This window comes from Aythya ferina (assembly GCF_964211825.1).
Source record: "Aythya ferina genome assembly, chromosome: 12".
NCBI lineage: Eukaryota > Metazoa > Chordata > Aves > Anseriformes > Anatidae > Aythya > Aythya ferina.
The window spans coordinates 14176596-14192740 of record NC_140308.1 but is presented as its reverse complement, the minus strand read 5'-3'; positions in this window follow the sequence as shown (position 1 = coordinate 14192740).

Genomic DNA, 16145 nt, shown 5'->3' with positions numbered 1-16145 from the left:
GTTTATTTTTTAAAATTTGTTTACTATCTTGAAATACAATTTGGAAACTCAAAACAACAGTGCTTATCTCTTCCCTACTGTCATTGTTATGTCATCTGCAGGTAACAGCTGGAAAAGTGTTTGTGGTCTCTGCTTACTCCCATTGCAAAAAGACTCTTCCCCTACAAAGAAGGGCTCTGATACCTCACTTGATATTTTCATTCATTTAAAAAAAAAAAAAAAAAAATAGACGTTTGTGCAATTGATGCATACTCATCCAGATTTTTTTCTCTCAGAAAGAAATGCATATGTTGTTACAAGAAAACTTAAATAGCTCACACCAGAAGCAGAAGTCCCTTCCAGCTGTCTATGCCTGTTAGGAAGCCATGCTAAATGCTATGCATGTGCAACTCCTGTCTTTTCAGCTCTCACTGAAGCATCTCCTGAAGATGCAATGCAACTGAAGCAAGAACACACACAGAAACAAAACAACAACCAGACCAAGCAAAATCCCATTGAAGTAGACCTTTTTTTTTTTTTTTTTTTTTGGCTGACTTAGGTTTATTTAGTCCTGACCCTTTAATACATTGCAGAAAGCATTAAACCTTCCATAAACAAACACTTTGAACATCTCTCAGAAACCTAACTGTATATATATGGCAATCATAAAACACAAACATCGAATGACCAAACTCTGGGTGGACAAATAAGCAAAGAGCATAAAAAAAATCTTAGAGTTGCCATTTGTTTTTCACAAGGCCGTGTTTTGGTGCAAGACCATCAATTACCCAGTCCAATCTTTTAAAAAGTTGTTTAGTAACAGCTGGAAAAACACATATAGATCTTTCTCAGATCTGTTATTTGAAGCCCAAGGCTTCAGCCCTTACAGATTTATTTCAAAAGCCATTCTTGCCATTGCCTTACAGAAAGATTTGTTGTGACAGAGCAGATCAAAAAGGCAAGTATATTGGTGATAACCATTTCTGCATGCAGCAGCTGCATTATCCAGGTAAAAGGGAATCAATGACAAGATACAAAGTACATCTTTTTGATTTCTTCCAGACCCAACAGCATGGAGCATGCCTGAAGATTGGACAGACTGATCTGATTCTCTAGATAATAGGGTGGGGGACATGGGGCTTTAGGGCCTCAAAAAGGTACAGGCAAGACAGTCTGAAAAATCAAGAGTGATTCTGGTCAGAGTGGTCCTTGCCCCTTGCATGAAGATGTTCAATGCCAACAGATAACTTTCTGGCCGTACTTCCTAATAAAAGTAATTGACAATGTGTATTTGTACCCTAGATGCCGTTTGCTGTGGGTTGGTGGGTGTCTGTCCCCCCCACCCCCAATGATCAGACTGGAGTTTTGTTCCATTATCAATGCAGTTCCATCCTCCCACCCATTCAAACTCCTTCCTAACCTCACCTCTTACAGAAGAAAAAAGTTACTGCCAGCTTGTGCTTTTTGATCAACGTGTCAACATTTTCAAAGAAAAGTGATAGACTACAGTCTTCTGCATCTAAAGGGGACTCGGACATTCAAGAAAATATTGTTTGGGCACACAGTGCTGGATAATCAGTGGTATCACCTGAAATAAGCAGGGGGGAACGGGAGCAATATACTTTTAGAAGTTCTTGTGTCAGTGGAATGAGAAGTGAGCGAGTGGTGACTTGGAAAGTTCCTCCACATTCTGGCTCTTGAGCAAGCAGCGAGAGTGAAGCTACCATGGCACTGGCATCAACATCACCATCTACTTCGAGGATTTAATCTGGTATTGAGCATTCTTCAGGACAAGACATGAAGGGTGAGGGTACCCTTCCTAAATTTAATATAGCTTCATACAAAACACAATTGATTCTCTCTACCAAGCTGGCAGCCATACTGCAAGAAACATACAAAATTACAGCTGTTATTCCAGTTTTCTTACATGTATCAAAAGTTTTTCCTCACTGCAATAAAGGGATCTGTTTGTAAATATTTCATGAGCTCCTCGGTGGTTTTGCCAGCCAAGTTTCTCTCACAATGTGTTGGAAAAAGACAAGACAGACTTCTAGAAGTATGCCACATTTCAAGTAGGAAATTCTGTGAGTATGATGTAAGAAGAGATTTTTCCAGTCTTTTGACATTTGAACAAGTGCCTTCAAAGCTGCTGCACAGCCTGCTCCAGAGCCCTAGTTTTCTATGATTTCATGAATTACGTTTTCATATTAAGGTCTGACATTTTAAAAATCATAATTAAGGTGCAACTATTTACAAATCTGAAACAATTTCAGTTCATGTCATTTTTGCAGATTGGCATTAATTCAACATGTACTCAGCATACTTTATGTCAGCGTCTGAGTGCTCAGGTTGCTTACCCTGTGGCATTCGCAGGGCTGTGGTCACAGTAGCTGGATGAGGAGTGCAAGTCATCAACCCAATAGGACAAATAAGGCAATTCTGAAACTGAATTAAGTGCTACTATGGGATTATTTTTTCTAAGGATATGAGGGGAAAAAGAAGTTATGCCAAGAAAGTCATCATTGCCATCTGACCTCACCAGTGACAGGAGTTATAATGGAAAAGTTGCACAAACAATGAAGGAAACAAGCAATCCAACACTGGCCAAGTACTGGGCTGAATGACATCGTGGTTTGCAGGCAGAGGGAGAGACATACATTTTGTGGCTGTCAGCAGAGTTTCACTGAGTCTAAAATGCTGATTGACTGAGACGAAACCCTGTGGCACTAATCCAGCTGCTGAAATGACACTGGGGATCAATGAGGTTTCCTTTGCTAGAAAGGAGAACACATACACCACCCCCACCCCCTAAAAAGAAAAAAAAAAAAAAGAGGGAGGGGTGGGATTTTGTTTACCGAACAGGTCTGTTTCCAATTGCAGACTTCCACTGCTACAGAAGGTTAATCTCAACTCCTGCTTTATAGCAGAGGACAGAAAAACCTCTCACAAAGGTCTCAGCAATTCTTTTTAGATAGCACATACGCTGTATAAAACAGCCCTTAGATAAGCAAGAGTTAAACATACCACTGGCCAAGCAGGGCAAGTTCTAATGTTTGTTCTTTTTCTGTGCCATTTTTGCCCTTCCTCCTGGATCCCAGTGCAGGGACCATGCCTTCCTTGCTACATGTCACTTGCACATGCATTACACTATGCTCAAGATTTTTTCCAGCAATCCATGAACCCTTAGCAGTTCCAACAACATTCAGGCTGGATGGATAAAATGGAATCCTATGAATTGTAACAAAAAATCCATTTGGTTGGAGGGACCCAGTCTAAATACAGTACAATAGCAGGTGACATTAAATATTTGAACAGTGACTAAGTCTTTCATAAACAAAGTAGTGAAAAAGGCCATTACACTTGTATCTTTCCACTCTGTAAGGTAGTTTTTAAGCAGCATTGTGTTTCTTTCATCCCAAATCCACTTGAGTAGCTGATGCAGCACAGAAGGCCGTTTTGCAGGCAGTAAAGACCTGCTGCAGATGGGCCCAAGGAAGCAGATCAGAACTGGATATTGTGCATTAAGAAAACGCTCAGGGATGATGTTAAAAAAAAAAAAAAAAAAAAAATCACACTGTTGAGATGCTTTTTGAGCTGTTCTCAAGCTCCATATTAATTTAAAATAACCAAGAAAAACTTTGGTGTTGCTGCCACTTGGATGGATACAGTCTAGTTTTCCATTGTCAGCAGCATACTGACTTAGGATTTTTTGTTTGGTTTTGCCTTTATTTCAAAAAAACACAGATGGGGATGAAGGGATGGTATAATGTTTAATCAGCTTAGAGATCTCACCTTTACACCTGCTGTTCTAATTCCCTACAAGAAAAGTCAGGGGTAAGAAAAAAGTTTATGAACAATTAGCCAACTTCTTTTTTTCTTACAAGGAATTTTCAGCAGCCCTTTTGCCTGGCAAATGAAGTGTGAGTCCTCACGAAGCACATGCCCAAGTTATACTTCACGAGCTTTCTGAAGACACAGACATTGGGCACAAAGCAAAAAATTTACAGCACACACTAATTTTAGCTTCCTGTTTGCACCCAAGAGGTATATCTAGGATCACATGCAGTGTGGATGATTTCCCTCCTGTGTATTTTGGGTCACTTTATTTGCAATATGACCCCCCACAAGATGACCATAAGCAAGCAGCAGTAGAAGATGAAATCACGTGTAGAGAGGTCACCAGGGGAAACAGCCTTGGCCTGCCTGCACTGAATCAAGCAGAAATGATCAGGAGCTTCGCAACTTCTTTAGTGCCTTCTGCCGGTAAAGCCATTGCGGCTGCTACTTCTGGTAAACCTTAACTAAGGACCAGACTGCCTTGCACCTTTTCCTGAAAAAACCCACAGTGGTAGGAAATAACCTCTCCCAGAAGATGAACTGACAGATCTCCAGCTGAAAGCAAGCAATGTCTGAATTTCTGGTGCCACTGCTAACACAGCAGTCACTCACATACACTTAGTTACAGGGCTGAGCAGGACAGAAAAAACAGTTTAGTGGAGTTTGCTTTTAAAAAGAGAAACGTTAGGAAGCTACAAATAGGAAAAGGTTGGCAACGTGCTACCGCTGAGTGGTAGCAAGTGTCTGGTCTCTCTCAAGAGGCAGTAATAAGCTGTATGACTGCAGCGTGCTGTTTTCTCTGCAGACAGACACAGAATACTGCCTCAGTGAAAGTGCTCTGCAGCAAGCAGCATTATCCATCAAAGAGAGGAGAGAATTAGATAAAAAACCTAGCAGTCTAGTAAAAGAACTGATGCTGAAGATATGGCAACATTTTACATACACGTAAAAGGGAAAGAGCCTTTATTTTAACTAACAGGATGGCCAAACTCTCTCCTACTCAAGAAGAGGGTGTGGAAGCAGGGGGACAGCCAGAGAGATTAAACTGATATAAACTCTCTAGAAGACTTGAGAGAGAATATTGGCTGTAAAAGATAAGGATACCCCACCAAAAAGGAGAAAAACAAAGGCTAAGTCCTTAAGTAGCTCTTCTCAGATGGGGAAAGAGCCAAGACGCTTAATGCACAAATTGAGAGCTTTCTCCCCTAGCGTAAATGCAACTAGACTAAACATGGGGGATGGTTTGTTACTTATTTCTACACCTATGACTTTTTAAAGAAAGCAAACTGCTTACTCTGAGCATACAATACAGTTAAACACTGTATTCACAATCTAAATCACACTTAACTCTGGCTAGATAAAGTAATCTGGATAACAGCAAGGCATCCCTTGTCCTAACATGTGGTGGATCTATGAACTGGGACTTCAGCAAGTGGCCTGGTTCCCCAGTACTTCACCCACTTACTTAACAGTAACAAAGTGCGTTCCCATTCAAGCAGCACTGCCCAGAGAAGAGTTGACAGCACAAGGGCCACAGGCACAAAAATAACTTCCAGTAACTACTGGCCACACTGGAGGCTCTGTGCTGGGAGCATATTGAACCCCATAGCTCACAGGATACAGAACATCACAGAGTTGAATAAGCTTTAGTAAAATGAACAAAGAGGTCTTAGGATTTGCTAATTTTTCAGTATCACTGTAACTTAGCTTGCTTTAAAAAACACTTTGCATTATCAGTTATTTCAAATACATGCAGAAAATGCATGTAAGTCACCAAGGAGACAACCACCACTAAGGTAGATTGCAGCAAGTGTTTAATAGTAACCACAGGAAGTCAAGAGATTAAGAAATATAATTTCTTCTAGCTGAAATACCAATGAGTCTCAGGTAGGTGCTACATAATTACCTGAGTTTGTGCAGACCACTAAGGTAAATGCGTTCTTAAGTAGCATCAAGCAATCACCATTTGAACTCCATCAAGTTATTTTCCACTGCGTCCCACTGAGATAGCATAAAATCTCTTAAGTACCAATCCCCAGTTCCAAGAACTCGATATTTGGTTGACAGTTCAGGTCATATATTTAAAGCATTTTGGAGCCTTATCAGTTATGACGAACACCTTTTACAGTCTCAGTAGTTGTCAGCATACCGCATATCGATCACAAGCTGTTTCATCATAAACCTTTCCCGTAACTCAAACTTCTAAACCACTCACCATTTTATCAAGGGTGTCCCTCCCCATCCTAGATAGATTCACCATTTAAAGTCAGTCTAAAACTAGAGGAAATTTAAGGTACTAATGAAAGGATAATCACTTCTCATGCCACGTAGTGAATTCATACCAGATTCCCCTCAGGAGATGAAGAAAAGGACCAGTGACATGCAGATCCTCCCAGTTAGGAACCCTAACCCAGGAGCCAGCATTAGACAGGTTAGGATGAGGCACTGGCCACAAGTCCCCAGCCCTCCCTGTACTCACAAGGGAAGTAAGCTGCTAAGCAGCAAATGTGTGGGGACGACTAAACTGGGGGCAGGATAGGGCTATTCAAGTACTTCTGTTATCTGCAGCATAAATCTACAATGGCAGTAATGTCTGCAGTCAGAGCTGTTTGTGTTATCTCACTCCATTCTGTTGCTGTTATTTCATGTTTACAGTCATCTTCTTCAGATCTTTTTTTTTTGTTTTGTTTTTTTTTGCTGTTACCAAAAGATACTCAGGTTCATCTAATGCCTTATTTATATCCCACCAGCAAATTCACTGAAGTAACAGATGGTGGTTGATGAACCCTAGACATTTTTAACATGTGCTTCTCGTGTTGGTTTCATTAATTTAAAACCAATCAATAATTTATATATAAACAATTAATTCAATGTTCCTGCTGCTGTCCCTGCAACAGTACAGAACCATCCAAATCACACGAAAGGACTGCCTCAAACACGGGGCCTGCTAAATAACTTCTCAGAAAGTCCTCAGTCTTGCCCTGCCAGAAGAGGTCCTACCTGAAAGGCCGCATTGCACAACTGGCTGTTTGCACAGAAAAAAGCACACAACTAGAGGAAAGACCACATGAAGGTGCATTTATGAAAGACAACATTAAATCTTTCAGAATGGATTCCTGGCATCCCAAGATATACCACAAAACAGGTCTCACAAAAAAAAGAAAAAAAATAAAGTAAGTAAGCCCAAAGGAACCTCAACAGCATCTTAGTATAGAATTTTGCATGGAGAAACCTCCCTTTTTAAGAAAGGAGACAAAAGGGGCTGGACTTGGAGGCACAACCAGGTACAACCGGTGATTAAGTGATGACTTTCAACAAGAGAAGCCATTCTGAAAGGAAAAAAAAAAATAAACTTGTCCTTCAGGAATAGGGTTTCCTGCTTTCATAGGGTTAAGAGGAAATCCTTGTTTGCTCAGTGTTGGGAACATTTAAATTATTTTCTCTAAAAAGTCTGCATAATTAAGGCTGGCCTCGGTTGGCCTTCCAGCAACTACTGTAGCCACTCTGCTGGTTTCACACAGCTGGAGCAATGTTTACAAGAGCTGAAGAGCTGAGCTCTTCTCAGAACATGGTGGGTGGGCTGGGAACAGTGGGCACAAAGCGTGCTCACACTGCACAGCAGCAAACTGTGTACTCACCAACATCAACACCCCACTCTCTGCTCAGAGCTGGTAAGAAATACTTAAAAGCCAAACCACGCACCTCAGTTTGTCAGGCATCCCTTGATACTTCCTATAAATATCTTCCCATCAGCATGTCCTCCCAGAAATGCCCATTAAATTACTCTTACTGCAGTGCAGAAAGGATTATTTATAAAGCTCCACATTAGCAATCCTTTAGTGAATGCTACAGCAAGATAAATGTAAAGGCACTTTTTGAAAGGGAGGAATGTTTTCCCATCATGAAATATTATCAAGAGAACATTATCTTCAATACTTTAATACATTTGAGTCAAAAGGCTACATGTGTGGTTTGACTATTTGGTCTGAAATGGACTGCATTTACTGTATTCATGTAGAAAACATTTTTTAAGAGTTATTTCTTTGTGCCTGTAAACGAAAGTCAGTTTATGCAGGGGGAAAAATTCAAGAAATTGAGAAAAATCACAGGTTACCGATCTTATTCAGTGTTGAGATACTGTGTGAATAAACTCTTGATGTGCATGTAAACAAAGGTAACTCTAAGCTAAATGTTAATATGATGCTTCAAACACACCAGACTGCTGAAGTGAGAACTAGATGAGCTCCTTTTACAAATGAAGCTCAGATGTGGGGAATATCAGAGGAAACCAGGGCCATGATGTCTCTCTTGCTTTGGGCTGAAAGCTGGCCCAGACTGCTTGCGCAATCCCTTCCGAGAAAGGTTCAAGAAAATCACGCAGCAGATAACCTGATATAAAACTGCTTGCTGTGCAGAGGTTACCAAGCATCCACCGCACAGAAGTGGGACGTATTCTAAAGAGGGAATATACAAAGAACAGGTCAGAGAAACACGAGACCCTTAGATCTGAAACATAGTCTAGGCTATGCCACAAGGAAGTTTTGCAAACACAATTTGAGGAGCTACTCATGAGCAAAGGTAGAACAAAAGCTTTCCCTTTGCACTGATTGTATTATATTATCCTTGGTATAAACTGCCACTTCCATTTTCTTTTCCAAACAAACAAACCCCCACCATCTTTACTCCTTTTAGCACTGAAAAGCTACACCAGTGAGAGGGAGTAGTTTGGTCTGTCATCCAAATCACTCATGTCAACTACTTGCAAACCTTACCACTGGTGAGGAAGAAGAGAGGTCAAGTTCCAGATCCTAAGATTTCATTTATATTTTGTGAAAAACACCTTGTCATAAACATATCAGACTTGAAGTGATTTAAGGGCAGCAGCCATGAAACTTTATATAATTTCTATAGGATATCAGCAGAACCCATTTAAGAGAGAAGAGGGGATAACTGGTATTCTAACTGCACCTTCCAGCAAAGCAGATTCTCATACTGGTTACCCTTCCACGTAGCACAGCTACTCACTCACAACAACAACTAAACAACATGCATCTGAAAAGCACTATTTGTTACTTATATCACAAAATTACTGAAAAGCTGATCTCCTTGGTATCAATGCTCACTAGTTGATTTGGGGCACTAAGGATGGAGTGTTTCTAATAAAAACACTGAAAAACACCCCATGGTTTATTGTGTGTAAAAAATAAAAACGAATGATAAACCACAGAGTCTTATTTTTCCTGGGTACACTGAACAATAGAGAAAAACATTCAAGTGTGTGGGGGGAGGGCAGTGGTTTTGAGCATTCAGGAAAAAATGCAAGTCCTTTTACACAAAGAGTTCATAGAGTTTGATTTTTAGTGGTATAGTCTGTTAAACTTCAGTCAAGTTTGTCCTGTGTGCTTCACACAGTTGATACCTATACCTAATATGATGCTGAATATTTCTGAAATCAGTAACAATAGGTAGGAACAAGAAGAATTTCTGAAAAGACATGCTGTGCTTGCTAAATAGAATTCAAAACTTACTTGTTAATTGTAGTAGCATTTCTAAGGAATTTCCAACTCCAATGCCAGCATTAGAAATTCAAGGGTGCTTAAGGGTGTCTTGTTTTGTGTTTTTTTTTTTTTTAAACCAACTCCGTAATTATACCTCAAGCAAAACTATGTGCTTTTAGAGTGACATCAGTACAAATATTAAATGCTCCCTCTTACTAGATAAACATTGTCTGACAGGGATGAAAGCCGAGGTGCTGGCACAAGCAAAGTGATTCCTTGGCCCTTTCTTCAGATCCCAAATCCAGTTTCCTATCCTATATCTAAAGGCTAAACCTTCTTTCATGCTCAATAACATACATGCAACCAACAAACTGTAATTGTACTCAGCAACCTATTTTATAGTCTGTTGTGACTGCAGGTCATGAGACCAGCAACACGAGCAGTATGGCCGCTGTCCTGTAACTGCCTCCCTGTCTGTCCAGCTTTCTGACATAATCAGTGCTGCTAAGGCCCGGAGCTAGCAGTTCCAGAGCTACCTGGCTCAAAGCTACATTAGTTACACCTATCACCTATCAACTGCTTTGATGAATTTGTCTCCTCACCTTCCTGCTCCACCTTCCTCTTCTGGCCTGTCCGGAATTATCCCAGTCCGGAATTATCCCAAGAACAGCCCCTTAGCAGTAATGCACTTTGCCTCCACCTCAGCCCATCCTACCCAGAGTATCGTCTAACACCACCGACTGCCTCTTCAGCATATTTCCAACCTGCTTTTCCTGTTCAAAACAGGTCAGGAAATCATACCACCTTCTCAATCCTTAGCAGAACGATATTAATCTCTATACCACCAGCCAAACTGGTCTAGTCATTGCAAACCTTCTGAAAGCCACAAGAGCCAAAACTGAACTTCCCCTGTAGCTGAAAGGTCTTGAGGTCCACTTCAGTTGCAAGCCAGCATTCTTGTTTCTCAAATTTGCTACATTTAAGAAAGAACAATTAGATCCTCTCCTGGTGCAATGAACAGAGTAGGAAAAAACCCTCTAACTTGCTTCTACTGTATTCTGAATTTCCCTTTGTTAGCAAACTGACTATGGGATTACACGAGCAGCATCTAGGCCCATAGCACTGTGATATAGCTTTCTTCTCCAAACCAGCCTCAAAACTGTCCCCATAATATGAAAATTCAGAAACCCTTATTTTCCAGGGTTTCCTTACTTTCCCAGTAAGATCAGGTTAATGCTCTAAGGAAAACATCACCATGCTGTAATCTCTCAGTTGCCAATATCTTTTAACTGAACAAAAAGAGATTAAACTTAAAGATAAGCAGAAGTTGCATTTCACTGAACACCTGGAAGCTGCCATCACTGCAAGACTTCTCCTACTTACAAGTGAGAGAAATAGACTATTATTCACAGGAGCATAAACTGGCATAATTCTACCTTTTTACTGCTTGTTCAGGACATGTCTGCTTACATCCTGCAGGTCATCATTTAACCTCCTCTCCAGACTGCATCACCAGTACAATGTACTTGACTTGGTGAGTCATTTTAAAAGGATTTAAGAGGTAAATAACACACATAATTAATAAGATTGATAATAAGATTTAAGATGTAAATACCATGCATAGAACATGCAGCATTGTAAGTGATCATGCAACTTTATCCTCATCAAGCATAGATTATTCCACTCTAAGTAAAAACTGAGCAAAATCGTCAAGGCCATTTTAATGCTTTTGCTAGAATTAATATTAGATGTAATGTGTGGATTTTCACAGTAAAATTTTGATTGCTGAAGGACTGCATTGCATCAAACAGAAGAGCGACACACTTAATCCAACAGGAATAAGGCCCATGCTCTCAGAGCACATTTAAAGATCTCCGTGGGTTAAGCTGTAGCAACAATTGGTACACTTGAGCTGAGGCTGAGTCTGTCCTGCCCTGCCAAGAGACAGGAAGCACCTTCTGCAGCCTGCCTCTTGCTTCTGTTCAGTTACACCACACCTTTACTTTCCTCCCCACAGCTGGTCTTTGTGTTTATCTGCCCTCCACACTGAAGGCAGTGCACATCTGGGCCTAGGAAGACACATCCCTAACAGTGACATAGTACAAAAACTTTAGGAACAGCTCTTCCTCTTCCTGACACACATGCTAGTGCTAGATTTCAGTGCATCAAAGTCAAATTTTAATGCTACTCCGTGACATGGAAATAGTTTTCCTTCATTTTACCCTTGGATACTTTTAAATGTTTTTCATTTAAAAGCATCCAGACTAAAGGTTCTGAAGCTTTCTGCACATAAAGACATAGTCCAAAAGCTACAGTTGCAAGTATCCTAAATTACTTTAAAAGGGAATATACACTTATAAGTGACTCATGGCAACAGCAAATTGGCTTCACTCACTCCCAGCAAGCAGAAAATTAAGTATTGATAACAGATGATCATTAAAGCAAACAAACATACAGCAACAAAACTTTCAAAAGTTACACCACTTTAACAGTTGAGGCAGAAGGCAGGGACAAATAGAAGAAATTGATATAAACTGGAGTAACTGCACATTAAGCAGGTCTATTATAAAAGATGCTCTCCCAAAATAAAAACAATGCAACATGTTGTTGTTGCCATTCCTTCTTACTGCAAAATTATCATAAAAAAAAAATATATATATATATATATATATATATATATTGTAAAAGCAGTAAAATGCCCTGCTGAACATCCCCAGGCTTTGGACACAAGGTGAGTTGCATTCTCCTAAGTCTAAATTTGTGTTATAGTGGTATAGACTCAACCCAGCTAAGTTGTCTCTAAATTCTGTTACTAACAATTCCTTTGTATTTTCTGCTGACTCAACATTCTTAGTTCACAATCAGAAATTTGAGTAAAGTACATACTAATTATATTTACAGAGGGGCTTGGGGAAGGTGACACAGAACTGGACACCTCAACACTTTAAAACTAGAATTTCTAAATGACAAAGATTATGGCTTTCTATGCTTTCACTTAAAAACACACCTGGCAAATGAGTTTACTGTAGTTTTCTTAAAAATTAAACACAAGGAGTGGGAAGTTTATAAAGAACCAAGAGCTAATGTTTTCTTTCTAGTTCTATTGCTATATTCACAACTGAAAAGCGTTTAAAATACCGCATTTATTCTGAAGCTCTGCAGGAAACAATCTTTCCATCATGACAAGGATATTCCTAAATACATGGAGTGTTTCAAAACAACAAAAAAGAGTCTATAAAGACAGCTCAGGTGTTAAAAGGTTAAGGGATGTGGGAAAGGGTGTTTGCCTTTTTTATTTTTATTTTTTATTTTTAGCAGAACTATTGTTATACAACTGCCCTTTCTCCCCCCCTTCCCCATGATTCCTGTTTTCACAAAATTCTCTCTTGAACAAGTGAGGCAGTCCCAAAGTGCTGGAGCAAGGATATCCAACACTAAAACCCCTTCTGATGTTTATGAACCCTATTTCTACACTATGTACACACTGCACTGAGTGATTACTGTGCACAAAGTCGTCTACAAAGACAATTTCTGAAGACTGTCAGTTCATGGTGCTCAACCAAAGGAAACAACTGGAGATGTATTTGCACATTTCAAAGCAGCTCTAACAAATACCAATAAACAAACCATTGTAGGCAGAAAGCATTTAAATTTGAAGATCATGGATAAAATAATAATAATTTTAAAAGTTAACTGCTTTTTTTTTTTTTTTTTTGAGAGGTTTTAAGACACTAAATTATTTAACAATATTTGCACGCCTCTTCTACTGCAGTTGCTAACATCGAAGCTCTCAGTCCCGAAGTATTTGTATTTCGTTTGCTATTTGCAACGCCTGGTCGAAAGGGGACATCTACTGGTAGCAAGGATTAGTGCAGGCATGAAACACCAAACTGCCAGTTTAATAAAATTACAGTACCAACCTAGAATCCACTGACGCACTTGAGAAATCTAGAAGCTTCTGCTACTATCACTTACGTAAAGGCCTTTAAAAACTGTCAAAGACACAGACAACATTAAAGACAAATTATAACTACAATTTAGTAGTGTTTGTAGAAAAGACGGCATTTTAGTTAAACTGTATTTTTTATGATTAGCAGAAACAAATAGCTTTTTTTTTTTTTGACTCATATAGATAAAATGAAATATGATCGCAATAATATACACCAATGTAAGAAACAGCAATTGACTGGGTTATTCAAAACAAGCCTAGATGAACCTGTCATCATTTTTACCTGAATAGTTACATTGTCCACCTGGATATCCATCCAAATAATACAGTGGTCATCACATAATTCTATAGGAAGAAGAAAATTATGCTCCTGTTTCATTTTAGTTTTGCTTTTTTTCTTTCTTTTTTTAATATGGTTTAGTGGGGACTGTTAGCGTTAGGTCATAGGTTGGACTTGATGATCTTGAGGTCTCTTCCAACCTAGAAATTCTGTGATTCTGTGAATATATGTATCTATATGACAAGTAAATCTAAATAGCTAAAGTTTTAGATTGGCCTCAGACAAACCTTGGCACACATGAGGAGAGATTTTTGCTTTATACTATTTCAAGCCAACTTTAGATGCAACCATTTTTTACATGACACTAAGCGTGAGCCTCAAAACCTATCAGCATGGACTTGGGCAAATATATGTCTATACAAAACAGAATTCAACTAGTTAAACCATAACACTTGAAACTTATTTCAATGGACCAAGGAGATACAGATGGACCAAAGAAGATACAAATACTATTTCAAAAGTCAAGAAGGTTTTTTTCTTAAAAATATATAAATAAAATTCAGGAATTGATAATCACTGGCAAAAGTTTGTTGAAAATATTTTACTTCACATAAACAAGCAAAACTTATCAACCTGTCTAGGGTGAGAGTTAGCTCTGCTGATGAAGCAATTCTAACACTAAACACCTGATCCAGAAACACAGCTGTAACCATTAGAACAGGGAACAAGATGCTTTTGCAAGCTTTTAAGTCTCATCTCACCCCAATCTCAAGTAACAAAAATAAACTACCTTATTTTAGAACTGGGGAGAAACACATGAGATAAACAACACAGAAATAATTCCTAGGTAAAATTATCAATGTCAAGAGAACAGGAAGAGGAATGCACCAGTTAAGGGATCACCTCAAAGCCAGCACCATCAGAAGCATTAAATCAAGAAACAAATAAATACAAACAATGTGAATTCCGTACTTCAATCATATAATAATTTTTGAGAAACACTTCTTGTGGCTGAACACAGAGGGTAAGGACTCTTTCTCAAAGAAGTTCTTTCCCAAGCTTCTCATCTTTCTCTTTGGTGAAACAATTTACATTTAACATTTTCTGTACTTATTTTTCTTATTACAATAGTAATCCACTTCAGAAGTCCTCCAAAACAGAGCAGGTCTAAAAATTCAATTGCAAGAAATAAACACACGCATCAAATAGAAGAAAACAGATTTAGGCCTTACCCTAAGTTCCCGGCCTTCTCCAGCGATGTAGGCCCCCATTTGAAGGCATGATGAAGGTGCTTGGGGATCAAGTCTGAGAAGATTAATACCTTTTTCATACAGTCCTGACACTACTTCTGGTGCATGTTGCTTCCAGAAGCACAGCCAAACTGTGAGCTCACCTCAGCTTCTAGCAGTTACCTGCTGTACTTGAGGTCTCCAGCACCCAAATTACACGACCCCTCCCTCCCCTTCCACAGGTGAGGCACATAAACCCTCAGGGACAGCCTGCTGGGTGGCATCCACCAGGCCAGGAAGGGAGGCCTTAGTCACACGGGGTTTTATTCCTAAACGTGTCACAAGAACACTTCAAATGACAGAGGCAAACATTCAGTCTTGTTGGGCATACGGCAGGAGGGGGCAGACGACGACCACCAGACGGGGACACAACTGATGGAGGCTGACATGGCTGAGGAAGGCTCCCCGCACTCTCCCACCACTCCTCTGCCTCCCCCAGCCCTACAGTCAACCCCTCCGGAAAAAAAAAATCATTCTTCATTAATTTCATTTCGGTGGCCGCCGAGAAGGAGCCGGGCACAGTGGGGCGCCACAAGGGCCTGAGGGGACCAACGATCCCAGGGCCCGCCCTGAGGGGACGGCAGCGGGAGCACGGCTGGGGCAGCCCCCAGCAAGGCCCCGAGCACAGCAGTGCTGGCCCTGAGGGGTGAAGGAGCCTGAGGCCACTGGGGGGAACCAAAGTTTGTTAGCATCTTTATATTAAACGCTGGATAAAGATACGTTTTACTCAAATGCACCATTGTTAATTCCTTTGTTGCTTTCTGCTACACGACCAACAAGGCTCAGAATAACTGCAGAGTGGGGCTGGTGTCAGGCCCCTCATGAGGGTGGCTGTGCTGGCAGTGCCCCAGCATTCAGTGTAGCTTATAAAAGTGAAAAATGTATAGAATATTTTCCTAAATTTATACGACTCTAAGCCCCCATGTTATGTTTTATGCATACACACAGCCACAAAGCATGAAACAGCTGAGTTCAATTTTGGTAACCTGTTTCCAGCATCTCCTTCTAACCAGGGATTAGAACAACTGCATTAACTAAGCCTCCTGTTTTTCTTATTTTTAATAATTTTTATTTTAAAAAAGCTCAATACAGCCTTTAGGGCTGTAACCTCTGTTCAGGTAAGCACAGGACTGCAGACTTCCAAATCTTGCAGCCTGCCAAGGAAGGAAGAAAGCATGTATAAACAACAGTAGAAGAAGCTATAAAAAAATTAAAAAAAATAAAAATAAATAAGTGACATTTTTAAGTAGATTAAGCATCGTTTTAGCTAACAGACAAGCACAAGTCCTAGACAGGCTGGCTGGTATAAGAAA